The 15,814-nt window shown below is 42.6% G+C and overlaps 1 protein-coding gene and 1 pseudogene across 10 annotated transcripts in view; one reads left to right on the top strand and one right to left on the bottom strand.

Annotated features, from left to right (window-relative positions):
- The window catches only part of LOC129395581 (uncharacterized), a 158,880-nt gene that overhangs the window by 47,035 nt on the left and 96,031 nt on the right, over positions 1 to 15,814 (top strand). The window lies entirely within an intron of this gene.
- On the bottom strand, positions 3,877 to 5,981 carry LOC117979912 (endogenous retrovirus group K member 6 Env polyprotein-like; annotated as a pseudogene).

Here is a 15,814-nt window from a genome sequence, read left to right as displayed (position 1 = left end):
CAGAATTCTTGCCTTCTGCTTTTATTTTCCTCTATCTCTTTTACATATACTTTTTGGGCTTCTCTTAGAAGCTCTTTCATAGGTATGTCTTTCCAGTTCTCTACCTTTGTAATTTCTTGTTAATATGTGGCCAACTATTAGTTACAAAATGAAGCTTTAACATCCCTCATTTGAGAGGGGTTTTCTAATTCTAGAACTACATATTTCCTCATTTGCTCTTTGAGTCTTTCTAGGAATTTTGAAACAAAAGATCAGTTTCTTAAAAATTATACACTTGGGCCGGGTGCGGTGGCTCACGCCTGTAATCCTAGCACTTTGGGAGGCCGAGACGGGCGGATCACGAGGTCAGGAGATCGAGACCATCTTGGCTAACACGGTGAAACCCCGTTTCTACTAAAAATACAAAAAAAAAATTAGCCGGGCGTGTTGGCGGGCGCCTGTAGTCCCAGCTACTTGGGAGGCTGAGGCAGGAGAATGGCATGAACCTGGGAGGCGGAGCTTGCAGTGAGCCGAGATCGCGCCACTGCACTCCAACCTGGGAGACACAGCGAGACTCCGTCTCAAAAAAAAAAAAAAAAAAAAAAATTATACACTTGGTCTGTCATCTATTTTCTCTTCCATAAAACTAAAGGTCTCTTAGCACAGTTGCCACCCCTGGAGTTCGCAAGGCAACAATATCAACCTGGGTATTTTTGCCTTCCATCAAAAGCTGGAAGGCAAAAAGCTCAAACCAGCCTGGGAAGGACATTACTTAGTGCTCCTAACTACTGAAACTGCAGTTTGGACAGCAGAAAGAGGCTGGACCCATCACACCTGAGTCAAAAGAGCACTGTCCCCTCTGGAGTCATGGGCCATAGTCCCAGGACAAAACTCTACCAAACTAAAGCTAAGCAAAGTTTAACCGTCCATTTATTTTATAACTCCTTCTTTCCTTGCTCTACTGCTGAGCACCTTGTTATTAATGTAACCAGGTCACCTTTTCCTCAGACAATCACATTTGATGCCTGCTCACCATACCTTGCAGGGATCTCCAAAACCAAAGGTAACTGGCCTCCTCAGAAAAATATCTGTCTCTCCAAAGGCACATCTGACCTCTGCAACTCTTGCTTCATAGAGACCAACTCCCTTATGTTTCTCACATTTTAGGAACAAAACGTGGACTAGTTTCTAGCTCCCTCCTATGGACCACTGAGGAACAAGTGGTCCATAGCACTAATGAGGTCCTATGGACCTCCATAGCACTGTCCCTCCTATAGACCACTGAGGAACAAGGGTGGACTTCCTCAAAGGGCTGCACCTCTCTAGAACCATTACTCCATTTCACCAAAGAAAGTGTTCCCTCTAATTGTCAATAATATCAATGCAATCTGATGCAGCTTTCTATTCTTACGTCTACTGATCCTGACGCCACTTTATGTTGCTTCTATGACATGAGAGCTAACTTGGCTGGCACAGACCTCATAGACTCATTTGAAATGCATTTTATTAATCCCTCACCCTCTTCACCCCCTAGCCCCTCTTCTCTGTTTAGAACTTCTTCTGATCAAACTGTCATCCTTTCCATACCCAATGATAGGACCAGAGTAGATGTTGTAGCAGGTAAATGATTTATAACAAACTGGCAATAGAGCTAGGATATCAAGATGCAAATGCCTGATTGGAATGGATCAAATATTCTGTACACACATTAAACAAAAGCAATTGTTACGCTTGTGCCCATGGCAGGCCAGAGGCCCAGATTGTCACCTTTCGACTAGGATGGTCCTCCAGTTGACCAGGCATGGGCTGTATGGTAGTTCTTTTCCAGGATTCCACAGTCTGGGGAAACAAGTTGTGCCAAGCTCTCTCTCTGCTATATCCCAAAGGTTGACACCCTGCAGGCCAGCCCCTGAGGGCCATCCAGCTTCTGTCTCCCAACACTAAGTTACTTCGTGTCTCTCACGACAAGGAGGAAACTTAGCAATCCTTGGAGACCTGAGGGGATGCCGTGAGTGTAAGAATTTTCAAGAGCTTATCAATCAGTCAGCCCTTGTTCATCCCCTAGCAGATGTGTGGTGGCATTGTGATGGAGCTTTACTGGACACTCTGCTGAGTAACTGGAGCAGCACTTGTGCTCTAATCCAATTGGCTGTCCCTTTCACACTGGCATTTTATCAGCCAGAGGAAAGAAAAATGCAATATCATAAAGCAAGAGAAGCCCCTTATGGGTCTTTTAACCTACACATCTATCTAGATGCAATTGGAGTCCCACAAGGAGTACCAGATAAATTTAAAGCCCACAATCAAATAGCTGCAGGATTTTTGTCAATATTTTGGTGGGTGACAATAAGCATGTAGATTAGATAAATTATATTTATACAACAAACAGCAGTTTATTAACTACGCTAGAGATGCTGTTAAAGGAATAGCTGAGCAATTAGGGGCTGTTTGCCAGATGGCTTGGGAAAATAGAATAGCCTTGGACACGATATTAGCAGAAAGAGGAGGAGTTTGCATAATGATTAAAACTCAATGTACTACGTTCATCACAAACAACACCACTCCTGATGGAAGTATAACAAAGGCATTGCAAGGTCTAAGCGCTCTGTCCAATGAGTTAGCCAAAAACTTGGGGGCAAATGACCCCTTCACAGGGTGGCTAGAAAAATGTTTTGGTAAATGGAAAAGAATGACAACCTCAATTCTTACTCCTCTCGCAGCCATAGTAGCTGTACTTATTCTTGTAGGGTGTTGTGCCATACCATGAATCATGGGCAGGTGCACAGACTCATAGAGACAGCACTTACTAAAACCTTCCTCAACTCTTCACCTTATTCAGAGAAGCTTCTTTTAGAGAATCAAGTAGAAGAACTGAACCAAAACATGTTAAGGAAGTTTGAAGAAAGAACTGTAAAAATTCAAGAGGGAGACTGAAGGGGTGGCCTGCCTCTCCACATCTGTGGGTGTTTCTAGTCGGATGGGATAAGAGACTGAGAAAAGAAATAAGACACAGAGACAAAGCAGAGAAACAACAGTGGGCCCAGGGTACCGGCACTCAGCACACCAAGGACCTGCACCAGCACTGGTCTCTGAGTTCCCTCAGTTTTTATTGATTATTATTTTCATTATTTCAGCAAAAAGGAATGTCGTAGGAGGGCAGGGTGATAATAAGGAGAAGGTCAGCAACAAACGTGAGCAATAGAATCTATGTCATAATTAGGTTCAAGGGAAGGTACTATGCCTGCATGTGCACGTAAGCCAGATTTATGTTTCTCTCCACCCAAATATCTCAGCAGAGTAAAGAATAACAAGGCAGCATTACTGCAAACATGTCTCGCCTCCCACCATAGGGCGGTTTTTCTCTCATCTCAGAATTGAACAAACGTACAATCAGGTTTTATACCGAGATGTTCAGTTCCCAGGGGCAGGCAGCAGACAGTGTCCTTCCTCTATCTCAACTACAAGAGGCTTTCCTCTTTTACTAACCTGCCTCAGCACAGACCCTTTATGGGTGTTGGGCTGGGGGACGGTCAGGTCTTTCTCATCCCACAAGGCTGTATTTCAGACTATCACATGGGGAGAAACCTTGGACAATACCCCACTTTCAAGGGCAGAGGTCCCTGCAGCTTTCTGCAGTGCATTATGCCCCTGGTTTATTGAGACTAGAGAATGGCAATGACTTTTACCAAGTATACTGCTTGTAAACATTTTGTTAACAAGGTACATCCTGCACAGCCCTAGATCCCTTAAACCTTGATTCCATACAACACATGTTTTTGTGAGCTCCAGGTTGGGTCAAAGTGGCTACGGCAAAGCTACAAATTAACAACATCTCAGCAAAGCAATTGTTCAAAGTACAGGTCTTTTTCAAATTGGAGGCTCTTATGTCTTTCTTTTCTACATAGACACAGTAACAGTCTGATCTCTCTTTCTTTTCCCTACATATCTCCCTTTTCTTTTTGACAAAACTGCCATAGTCATCATGGCCCGTTCTCCCTGGTTGCTGTCTCTCCGGAGCTGCTGGATACACCTGTAGACTAACAACAGAGAGGACAGACATACAAGAATTAATACAAAATTTGCAACAGTGGAATTTCCAGTGGTTTTAACCCAAGTGACAGGGTTAAGATTTGTGAGGCTATCAACAGCTTTCACCGTTGCCTCAGTTTCTGGCACCAGATTTAACTGGGCTTTTGATGTTTCAAAAATTTGTTTTTTCAATTTTGAAATATCTAAAGTAAGATTATCTTCTCTTCCTTGTAGATGGCATCTAACCATGTCCCAGTGATGGTTAGATTCATTATAGGCTTGAAGTGTAATACAAAAATCTGACGTATTCCAGTCACACTGTAACTGAAAAAGATATTCCAAACTTATGAGCCTATCTCCCATCCAAATGACAGTTTGTCTAAGATCATTACTTTGATTTGTCAATTTTTGATCTATTTGAGTCTCAGAATTCCACAATTTTGAGGAATTCTTTTGCCAATTATTCACATATTCTGCAGTTTGAACAGAGGAGTGTAAAGCAATTCCAGCAGCCGCAGCAGTAGCTGTGACTGCAATAAAACCCATAATTACTGTAATCAAGGTAAAAATGAATCTTTCAGATCAGTTAGAACTCTTTTTAATACTTCTGTTAAGATATGTCCAGATGGAGAAGCCTCCCACGGTCGGTCCATGGACACAGGGATCCCCATGCCCTCTCTTGCCCTGACTAACAGAATACGATGCTGCCAATCGAAAGTTGAATCAATGCAAGTAAACAATCTACAGTTTTCACAGGTTATAGTTTGGGAATCTGGTTTAATAACTATATTTCCTACAACTAGCGTATAAGGGGGTTTTACCTAACTTTGCAAAGGAATTGTCAGATTGTAATTTAGGTTAATAGTATAATATGGCTTATGATTTCTTGTTCCCATAACTTGATTTCCAGACCAAATTCTAATGTGGTACGAGGCCACAGTGAGCTTCCATAATTCTGGGTGTTCAGGACCAACAACAGGACTAACTAACTTTGGTCGGGGTGAAATCCTCTTTTCACCCCATTTCCATGGATAGGGTGATTTTAGCCTTCTATAAACCTGGTCAAGCCTTTTAGTTAAATCACTATCATAGGCCGGATTAGTGGGCCAGACAGATGGAGCCTGTGAACATGAGTGGGTCTGGCCCATACGGTCATAATATAATTGGCCTCGAGGGGCCTAGTCTATAATAGTTCCAAATTTATTGTTTTGTAGTACCACTGCAGTATCAGCCACACATTCTTCCCAAACTAAGACTTCTGGGTCTTTTGATTCTTTTGGAATTTCCTTGGGGCAAGATTTTCCCTTAGGCCTAAATCTTAATGATCTTTGATAGGAAGAGTCCTGTAAATTATTCATTCGGGACCCGAGTGACATTTCACTTACCATGTGATAAGTGAATTTACTGGTGGCACTGACAGTAGGTACTTCTACCAACCAGTTTTGGTTTGTAGGCATTAAGCATCCTGGTGCTTTTCCCAGGCAAATAGGAAGATAATGATACCCAATGGAAATGTTTATCATCATTCCTTCTTCTTCAGGTTCGGCAGGGCCACGGTCATCTGTGGGGTCTGGTACTCATGTACTATTGTTAACATGTACTTCAATAGGATTATCTCTCCAAGTGAGTGCCCAAATTAAGGGTGGGAAAGGCACATAGGCCCAGTAAGTATAGTTAGCTGTAGCGGCTCCTGCAGATATAGGGAGACTTACCACCGTTGATACAATCATTAAAGCTGCAAGCAGCATATTCTCTGGAGTTTATGTTACCCTTGTGTTTTTCAGGCTTTTTTCAGCCAACTGTGTCAGCTTCTTTAGCTGGGCCCAGGTCGGCGGCTCCGCTTTCTTGGTGGATGGCAACTTCATCTGTTCTTTTGATATCACCATTTTCTTCACCTGGCGAGGTGATGATGCTCGATTGCAGGTTTTCTGTCTGTATGGAGGCACCTTCATTTGCATCTCTGATGGGTTCATTGTAGAACTTCAAATGTCTAGTGGGTATCCAAACAGGAAGCTGATTTTCTTCTGGTGAAACACAAGAAAAACCTCTCCCCCATGTTATCACCTTACCTATTTCCCATGTTTTATTTTTGTTGTCTTTCCACCAAATCAGTTTTCCCCCATGTGGGCTGTTCTTTTTACCAGTAAAATGTTATTCTGCAGAAGTAGTGGTCTGATTTCTATATATGTTTAAAGAATTTAAAGTATAGAGTGCTAGATTAAATTGCATCTGGGGAGTGTTATACTCCTTACTGTCTTTTTCCATTTTTTGTTTAACCAATTGAGCTTTGAGTGTTCTATTAGTTCTTTCAATTATGGCCTGTCCTTGGGAATTATAAGGGATTCCTGTTGTATGTGTAATTTTCCACTGATTTAAGAATTTTTGAAAGCTTTACTACAGTATCCTGGCCCATTATCTGTTTTAATTTCTTCTGGAACTCCCATGACAGCAAAACAAGATAATAAATGTCTTTTAACATGGGAAGTACTTTCTCCTGTCTGGCAGGTTGTCCACATGAAATGTGAATAAGTATCAACTGTCTCATGGACAAATGACATTTTTCCAAATGAAGGTACATGTGTGACATCCATTTGCCATAATGCATTAGGACATAAACCTCTGGGATTAACTCCTGCCTCCTGAGTGGGCAGGTGTAAGACTTGACACTGAGCACAATGTAGTACAATATTTTTTGCTTGTTTCCATGTGATATAATATTTATTTTTTAATCCTGTTGCATTTACATGAGTCAGGGCACGAAGTTCTTGTGCTTCCATGACATCAGATGATACTAGGAAGTCAGCTTGTTCATTTGCCTTAGTTAAAGGCCATGGTAAATTAGTATGTGCTCGAATATGAGTAATATAAAATGGGAAATTTCTTTTTCTTATAGTTTATTGTAACAATTTAAACAGCTGATTTAACTGATCACCCATACTATATTTGATTAGGGCTGTTTCAACATCCTTTGTAGCCTGTACTACATATGCAGTATCTGAAACAATGTTAATAGGCTGATTAAAATCTTGTTTAACACTGAAATGACAGCAGCCAATTCTGCTCTTTGAGCTGAGTGATATTGAGCTTCAATGACTCGTTCTTTTGGCCTGATGTAAGCTGCTTTTCCATTGCTGGAACCATCAGTAAACACCGTCAGAACATTTTTGAAAGGTTTTTCTCTGGTAATTTTAGGTAAAATCCAAGTAGTCAATTTTAAAAACTGGAAGATTTTTGTTTTTGGGTAATGATTATCAATAATTCCCACAAAATCAGCAAGACTAGTCTGCCATGCAGCAGAATTGATAAAGGCTTGTCTAACCTGTTCCTTGTTTAAAGGGACAATGATTTTATCTGGGTCACTTCCACACAATTTTACTATTCGTAGTCTTGCCTGACCAATTAATGTAGCCATTTGATCTAAGTACGATGTAAAAGTCTTTACTGTGGGGAAGGAATGACCACTCCACAAGATCTGTATTTTGAACAATAATGCCTGTTGGAGAGTGTGCAGTAGGAAAAATCTAAAGTTGGAGTGGGGCTGTATCGGAAGACTGGAATAGTGATCTCTGCATGCCACTGTTCTAACAAGTCTCGGCCCCATAAATTAATTGGAATAGAAGTAATCATAGGCTGAACTGTACTCTCTTGATGATCAGTTCCTAAACAATGTAAAATCATGGACTTTGATACACTTCTGAGGCGGTGCCCACACCAACAAGTCCTGTAACAGACTTGTTTAGGTCAATTTTTTGGCCATTGATTTAAGGCAAGGATAGAAACATCAGCCCCCATATCCACGATTCCTTCAAACTGCTTTCCCTGAATAGTAACTGTACACACAGGTCTATTCTCTGAGAGCTGACTAGCCCAATAAACAGCATTTCCAGCAGGGCTGGTACTTCCAAACCCTCCTGTTTTTTCTGTTTTGCTACCCCCAATTTTGATATAAGGCAAGAACAGTAACTGAGCAATTCTATCACCTGGATTGGCACTCCAGGGAACAGTAGAGCTAATCACTAACTGAATTTCCCCTTTATAATCAGAGTCAGTTACCCCAGTATGAATTTGGACTCCCTTCAAATTTAGACTTGATTTTCCTAAAATAAGGCCTACTCTCCCTTCTGGCAGCGGGCCATGTACCCTTGTAGGAATCTTTTGCAGGCGCTCTCCAGGAAGTAAAGAAATTGTAAATCTTTACATAATCATAAAGAACATAAATCTACTGCCGTGCTGCCTGCTGTGGCGGGGGATAACTGTTGTATTGTTGTAATTAGCTGATTTCCTGAAATGGTGGTATTTACTGTGGGGGTTGTTGTCCCTGAAAACCCTGAGGAACAAATGGCTGAATCAGGAATGCCCCACTTTGTTGCGGGGCCTGGGGCTGGCCCTGTTTGCCATTTCCTGACAATGGTTGCCCATTTTTATCAAATTTAGAAGGACATTTTTTAGCCCAGTGTTTTTCTTTTCCACATTTTGGACACAGGCCAGGTGGCTGTTTACTTTTGCTCTGTTTATTTAAGCCTGGGCAATTCTTTTTTAGATGACTGATTTGACCACAATTATAACATTTTCCCCCAAATGTTTTAACTTGTCCTCCTAAAGCAACCCCCTAATTGCTTGAGCCAATAGCATTGCCTTATGCATAGCTCCTCCAATCCCTTCACAAGCCTTCACATATTCTGTAATTACATCAACTCCTGCTGAAACCTTTCCTCTTAATGGCTTTATGGCTGATTGACATTCTGGATATGCATTTTGGTAAGCCATTACTTCTACAATAACTTTTCAGGCATTATTATCTGCGATGGATTTTTGAGCTGCAGCATGCAACCTTGCCACAAAGTCTGGATATGGCTCTTTAGAGCCTTGACTGATTGAACTAAAAGAAGGGCAGGCAGATCCTGGGTCCTGAATCTTTTCCCAGGCCCTAAGGCAAATAGCCCTTAGTTGTTCAATAGCCTCATTTTGCATTACTGATTGTTGGTTAATAGTGCTCCAATTTGGACCTGTTCCTAGCAATTGGTCTGCATCTATATTGACAACAGGATAAGTAGCCTGATTTTTCTGTACATATTCTTGTACTCCATCAATCTACCAGGTTTTAAACTGTAGGAATTGAGAGGGTGAAAGGGAAGATTTAGCCAAAATTTCCCAATCATAAGGAATAAGTCTATTTCCAAGAGCAATGGAATCTAATAATGTTCTCATACAAGGAGAGTTGGGTCCATATTGTTTAACTCCTTCCTTCATATCTTTTAACATTTTCATGGTGAAAGATTCATATCTACACTCAGTTCGGACAGACGCTCATGCTTGACTCCCTTTCCCGGCCGGGTGGGTTGTAAAATTACTGGGAACTGCCATGCCTCAAGATCTCCCTGTTTTCTGGCTTTATCAATGATTTCATGCAGTGCACTATCTTGTCCACTAGGTGGTACTGTAGGATCAAACACCATTGCCATGGGATGTTGATATAGTGCCCTGCTATTTGGGTTGGGCGCACCACCTGAGTTCTATACTGAACCTCTGGAGACGGCCGATACTGAAATTCGGCTGACGGCTGGTGTTGATAAGCTGCCGGTGGTTGGGTTTTATTTTCCACCAGCTGATATTGTGGATACTGTGTCTGGATGCATTTGAGGTTGTAATGTCACAGGCATCTGAACCGCGGGAGAAGGAGTTGGTGGCCATCATCGTCTAAACTCTGATGGCCCAAATAATTCTGGACCTTTTCCCCCCAATTTTGATGGTTCAGGATATATTACTTCCTGTAACTGATTATAGTCAACGTTTTGCCTTGACTGAGCCATTACAGACTCTACTACATTTTTACAATGTGAACTTTCCATTCCTTTCTTGAACTCTGCTCCTGCCTCTTCTTCACAATCTATTACACAGCTTTCAGGGACATCAGAAACTGAAACGCTAGCCAATCAGGGAATGACACTGCAGTAGGGGCTACCTGCGACAGGAATAGGAACCCCTTCCCCTCCTTGCTCAGGTGTGTTCTCACCATTGCTCCATCTGTGAGTCATATCCTTCTATAAAACTAAAATTGCCATGTTAAGAAAATGTATGTTCGAGGGCTATTTTTTTTGTGGCACTGAAACTTTATTTCTAACAGTCTGGAAAGGTGTTCATCTCAAAGAATACTGCCCCTGTTGGAAGTATAATAAAAGTACTGCAAGGTCTAACTGCTCTGTCCAATGAGTTAGCCAAAAACTCAGGGGTAAATGACCCCTTCACAGGGTGTCTAGAAAATGGGTAGGTAAATGGAAAGGAATCATATCCTCAATTCTTTCTTCTCTCGCAAGCTTTACTTTGAAGCAAAGGCAGGAAAACTTGAAGCGGGAGGGAACTCCCAGGTCACAGATAGGTGAGACACCAGTGGTTACATTATTTTGAGTTTGCGCTTCCTAGCTTGAGTTTTTGGGAGCCCAAGATATTTTTCTTTTACGTAAATGTGCATTGGAATTTAAGCATATGTGGTATATAAAACAATTCCAATTTAGCCAGCGTTTACATGTCTATGTAAATCAAGTTTATGGACAGACACTTTGCATATTTTTCCTTTTTTTTTTTGGTGAGACAGAGTCTCACACTGTTGCCCAGGCTGGAGAGCAGTGGTGCAATTTCAGCTCACAGCAAATCAAGGGATTCTCCTGCCTCACCCTCCTAAGTAGCTGGGATTACAGGCATGTGCCACCATGCCTGGCTAATTTTTGTATTTTTAATAGAGATGGGTTTCTCCATGTTGGCCAGGCTGGTCTTGAACTCCTGACCTCAGGTGATCCACCTGCCTCGGCCTTACAAAGTGCTGGGATTACAAGCATGAGCCACAGTGCCTCACCTGCATATTTTTCTTGATTTGTTCATGTAGAAAATAGTTTCTTCCTAAAGAGATTTTGTGTTAAAACAATGCCTGGTTGAAAGTGTTAGATGCCTTAGATTTAGTTTTCCTCTTTTTGCCTGAAAGGGTTGAATGCTGAGGCATCTAGTATTCTTGTGTATGGGAATATTCCCATGTAATTTTTGTTTCTAGTCCTGTTTCTTCCTGTGTTAAAAATAAGACTAAGGTGTGTAGCTGCACCTATAGTTCAAGATGAAGGGGTCTGTGTGAGAAATACAGTGTTTGCACGTGTGTATGTAAGTGAGAGAGAGATGACATACAGAGTGCACAACCTCTTTGTAATACCCAGTTGACTCAGTGAAATCTGACTCTCTGAGCTGGCCTCTGGGTGTAGCTTGCCTACCCCAGGTCTAGATCTTACTGGTTGTGTAGTTTTTCAGCACTCAGATGTTGAGAGCTAGGTATTTCTCAGAGCAGTCTTCTCTCTCTCTCTTTTTTTTTAATGTGCATAGGTGCATATAAAAATTGTGTGCCTTGTTTAGATGAGATTGAGGTGTTCAGGATAGTATGGCTGTGGATCCTATCCCTTTTCAGGGATGATAGATTTATTGCTAGGCATGTTCTGGAAGGAGATTTTTGTTTTGTTTCTGTGGGATTCCCTTTTTGCTCAATGAATGAATTGGTTAATTGAAGGCATTGGTTATTTATTCCATAAGCACAGGGTGGTGGCCTCTGCGCAGGCCCATGCTTGGAGGTAGTTGCACTAGGGACAGTTGCTTTCTTCCCTCCTGGAGTTGATAGAGTTGAGGGGAGGCAGATACTGGAAAGCAGCCACAAATGCACCAAAGTGTGCAGTGGACTGAGAGTGGCCAGGATGTGAGGAGTTACTACAGCTGCAGCACAGACCAGCATCACGAGAGTTTATTTTAAGTGTAGGAGAGGGACTATTGAGGGAGAAGGACAAAAGACACATTTACCCTACAGATTGAAAAAAATTACTATAGGGGTTTCTTCTCTGTTATACTCATTGTGGTGTGACTTTTTTTTTTTTGAGACGGACTTTCGCTCTTGTTGCCTAGGCTGGAGTGCAATGATCTTGGCTCACTGCAACCTCTGCCTCCTGGGTTCAAGTGATTCTCTTGCCTCAGCCTTCTGAGTAGCTAGGATCAGAGGCGTGCGCCACCATATCCTGCTAATTTTTGTATTTTTACTAGAGATGGGGTTTTACCATGTTGGCCAGGCTGGTCTTGAACTCCTGAGCTCAAGTGATCCGCCCACCTTGGCCTCCCAAAGTGTTGGGATAACAGCTGTGAACCATGATGCTTAGCCTATGGTGTGACTTTTTTTTTCTTTTGAGATGGAGTTTCATTTTTGTTGCCCAGGCTGGAGTTCAGGGTTTAGGGGGCAAGCCCATGAGCCTCACTCCTTCTGCTCTCTCTCCAGCAATTGGAAAGGGAATCTTTTTGCTCAGCATTCCCATGCCTCCCACAAGCCTGGCACGGAACCTGTGCGCTTGCCTTAGTGTCCTGGGCTGCTGTAACAGAGCACCACAGGCCTGGTGGCTTAAATTGCAGCTGGTCATTCTCCCATAGTCCTAGAGGCTTGAAGTCCCAGGTCACGGGATCGGCAGGGATGGTTCCTCCCGAGGCCTCTCTTCTGGGCTTGTAGACACTGTTTTCTCTCTGGGTCCTAACAAGGTCATTCTTCTGTCTGTGCCCTCATCTCCTGTTCTTATGAGGGCACCAGTCCCTTTGGATAAGGGACCAACCTAATGACCTTGGTTTACTTTAATCACCTCTTTCAAGGCCCTAACTCCAAATAAACAGTCATGTTCTGGGGTCCTCAGGGTTAGGACTTCACCATATGAGTTGGGAGTGGGCATGTAACATGCTGACTGTCCAGAACAAGCAAACCTGTAGAGGCAGAAAGTGGATTCCTGCTTGCTAGGGCTGGGGACAGAGAGCTTGGGGTGACTGCTAGCCAGCACAGGGTTTCTTTTGGAAGTGATGAAGGTGTTCTGGAATTAGAGGTTGCACAACTCTGTGAATATTTTAAAAACCACTGGATTGTACATTCAAAAGGTTGAATTTCATGGTGTGTGAATTATATGTTAGTAAAGCTGTTAGAAACAAAAACTGAGGATAATAGGTAAAAAGAGGAAGGGAGTCGAAAGCAGCATCAGGTGTGAATGGTTCATAATTCAGCTTATAAAAAAGCATGAACTTTCAGCACAACTGTGTGCAACTAACTGTGTGTTGAAGACATGAGTGAATGCTGGCTTTCTGCACCCTTTGGCCTGGTTTTCTCTATTTTCTAATTTCATTATCATACCTTCTATTTCTTTCTCCCCCTCCTCACTTTTTCAGAACATTTATTCTAGTCCTTACCTGTGTCTACACAAAATTCCATAAACATAATGCTGCAGTTCAAGGAAGTGTTCTGATGTTAGGGTGATAACTTAGGAAAATATTCATCTTTGGGGAAGTTTTGGTTTCCCTCTGAATGAAAACCATCTGTGAAAGAGACACTTAAATACAGTTTTCAAATGCTCCTGAGACATGCCCAGATGTTCTTTGGGGAGAAGTGAAGGCAGGACAGTTTCTAAGGCAAACACAGACCATATTGCAGACAGAACCCGAGTAAAGAAAGGCATAGTGATGGTAGGTATTTATTCATCAGCATAAATGTGGAGGTGAGGGATGCTAGCTTAGCAGGCCAGCATGATTGAGTTATGAGAGCTGAAGACCAGGATACTGCCTCTTCTGGGTGTCCTGCTCCAAGCTGCTTCGAAAAAGGAAGCAACTGTGGACTTCTCTGGGCTGTGGTTAAATTGGGTTCACTTTTGTAGCATGAAGACTGTACAGAGCCGGGGATGCTGGCACCCTGGAGAGACCTTGCTCCAGGAGCTCAGGAGTGGGTAGAGGCAGTGACAGTAAAGCACTGGCTTGTTGGGCCCAGTGCCTGGGCAGTGCTGAGCTCTGAGGGAGGAACCCAGAACCATGTCGGAGCAAGGGCAGGAGGCAGGTGAGGAGAAGGGTTGCCCAGCAGCCTGTGGACTGGGTCAGTGTTCTATGATATTGTCTTTCTGCTTTGCTGTCTGATCCCACTAAAGACTAGCTAGAGAGATGTGGAAATGAAAAATGGTGGGTGACCATTTCTCTCACTTTCACTGGGTCTACAATGTCTATTTCACATCAACAGCAAGATCTGTGCAGGCATCCTAATAAGTATAAATAAGGTCCTCAGAAAAACTGGGTTGTGAGGCTCCTGTCATCTTAGTTTCTTTCATCTTTTAAGTGACTATTTTTTACTTACTGACATACAGTTGTTACTTAGTGGCCACCTACTATTTTTTTTTTTTTTTTTTTTTTTTTTTTTGAGACGGAGTCTCGCTCTGTGGCCCAGGCTGGAGTGCAGTGGCGCGATCTCGGCTCACTGCAAGCTCCGCCTCCCGGGTTCACACCATTCTCCTGCCTCAGCCTCCCGAGTAGCTGGGACTACAGGCACCCGCCACCACGCCCGGCTAATTTTTTGTATTTTTAGTAGAGACGGGGTTTCACCGTGTTAGCCAGGATGGTCTCGATCTCCTGACCTCGTGATCCGCCCGCCTCGGCCTCCCAAAGTGCTGGGATTACAGGCGTGAGCCACCGCGCCCGGCCCACCTACTATTTTTATAGAGTTCTTTATGTGCTTTCTGTGTACCAACATTTGTTTTTGTGCTCATCCTATTTCAGTGTGGCTTACATATAATAAGATGCACCCATTGTTGAGTACTGTGGATTTTAAAAAAAAGGGTTATAGAAATGTGATTCACATAACAAACACCTATTTTAGGTGTATAATTCAACAGTTCTTAATACCCTAATTAAAAAAAATACAGTGTTCAGTATTTCCCTTTTCTCCTTTTTCACTAAAATGGACTCAGGCTTGTGGGTAACTGCCATTAGTCCCATTGGTTTAATTCCTGGCCGTCAGTGTTTGCTGGGGATGTTGGTACCTCCCTTAATACGATATTCTTATAGCATTTAAAAAATTCTAGTAAAAAACATATCCAAAATGGATGTCCCCTTTTCACCCCTCCCTGTTTCCCCTGCCTCCAGCTCCCAGCAACCACTATTCCAGTCTCTGCTTTTTTGATTTTCACAACTTTAGGGAGCTTGTATAGGTGGAATCACTTTAAAAGCTGATACATGTGAAAGCGCTTAGAATATGGCTTGGTGAGCATCTGGTCAACATTAAGTACACGTATTTATTTATTTACTTTATTTATTTAAATGAAGTCTTGCTCTTTCACCCAGGCCGCAGTGCAGTGGTGTCATGTCAGCTCACTGCAACCTCTACCTCCTATGTTCAAGCAATTCTCCTGCCTCAGCCTCCTGAGTAGCTGGGACTACAGGTGCCTGCCACCAGGCCTGGCTAATTTTTGTGTTTTTAGTAGAGATGGGGTTTCACTATGTTGGCCAGGCTGGTATCAAAGGCGTGACCTCAGGTGATGTACCTGTCTTGGCGTCCCAAAGTGCTGGGATTACAGGAGTGAGCTACTGTGCCTGGCCTAAGTACTTTTATTATTATTTTTAAGAAGCAAGGGACATGGACTTCTGTCTTTTCACTGTGTGGAAGACTTCTATCTTTTCACTGCACTGCAGACGCAGGCTTCCAAAAAACATCCCACTTGAATTCTTACCCAACTTTTCCCCTAAAAAGGAGCTAGGAAACCCTCATTGTCAAGAATGCTTTGCCTGGTATGCGTGTGTGAGTGATGTTATGTTTGTCATTATTTGACAGACAGGGAGGAATCTTCCAGTCCCCTATAAGGCAATGAAGTTATGCACAGATGTGGTTCGGTTTATAGAGGGAAGGGATTGGATGTGTAACGTGTGTGTGGCTTGCATCCAGGCTTTCAAGTGTGCACAGGAATAAACGTTTTTGCCTCCACAATTTTAACTTAACTGGAAA

Source organism: Pan paniscus, chromosome Y, assembly GCF_029289425.2.
Source record: "Pan paniscus chromosome Y, NHGRI_mPanPan1-v2.0_pri, whole genome shotgun sequence".
Classification (NCBI taxonomy): Eukaryota; Metazoa; Chordata; class Mammalia; order Primates; family Hominidae; genus Pan; species Pan paniscus.
The sequence above is the reverse complement of the archived record's forward strand: the minus strand, read 5'-3'. Positions and strand labels throughout refer to the sequence as shown.